Genomic DNA, 1,091 nt, shown 5'->3' on the forward strand with positions numbered 1-1,091 from the left:
CTACCAAAGAAAGCACCAAGCCGAGGCGCCTCTTCTTCCTGTTTGCATTTGCATGGCACACTCTTGAAATTCTCCACAGCATCAGCCCTCAGGACCCATCTTACACATTCGTGGGAGCTGTCCTCTCACACCCTGACTCACTCTGCTCTCTTGCACTGCTAGATCCTCCTCACAATCATCATCTTCCTCTGGTTCAGAGCTCCCGCCCTCAATGTTTCTTCAATAAGCAAGAAAACCTCCTTGGTGGCAGGATTTCCTGGTTCATAGGTTAGGTTCATATCATTTTTTCCTTCTGGTAGTCTTGGCCCATTGACTATTTGTTAGGAATTCTGCCATTGACTCAGGTCAGGCAGGAGTCTTTTCAGGGTCCCCAGCTTGTCACCTTGGTGTCATTTTTACTGTCACTGTCTATCTATGGAATCTGACAGCTTTTCATAAATGCCCTGAAGGCAATACTCACTATTTTCTCCCTGCCTTACAAGGACTGAATGCTTGCCTGCTACATCTGTACTTTCTTATGGGAAAACCGATAACCACAGGCCAGACTGCGGATTTGTTAAGATATCTTTATTTTCAGCCAGGTGGTGGTGGTGACCCAAGTCTTTAATTCCAGCACTCAAGAGGCAGAGACAGGCAGATCTCTGTGAGTTCGAGGCCAGCCTGGTCTACAGTGAGTTCCAGGGCACCCAAGGATACACTGAGAAACCCTGCCTAGAAAAATAAATAAATAAATAAATAAATAAATAAATAAATAAATAAATAAATAAATAAATAAATCTTTATTTTCAACATCCTTTGAGGATGGTCTGCTTTTGTATTCTTTAAAGAGATGTTATCTTCAATCTTTTATCTTTATTTTGACTTTTACAAGACAGGGTCTCACTACACAGCTCTGGCTGTTCTGGAACTCACTATGTAGACCAGGCTGGCCTTGAACTCACAGAAATTTGCCAGTCTCAGTTTCCCCAGTGCTGGGGTTAAAGGTATGAGCTACCACGCCCAGCTCATCTTCAATCTTAAATTAAGCACCTTCTTTTTGTGACAGTATTTGAGTCAATCATCACTTTTTCTTTGCATTCTTTACGAACATT

Source organism: Onychomys torridus, chromosome 1, assembly GCF_903995425.1.
Source record: "Onychomys torridus chromosome 1, mOncTor1.1, whole genome shotgun sequence".
Lineage (NCBI taxonomy): Eukaryota > Metazoa > Chordata > Mammalia > Rodentia > Cricetidae > Onychomys > Onychomys torridus.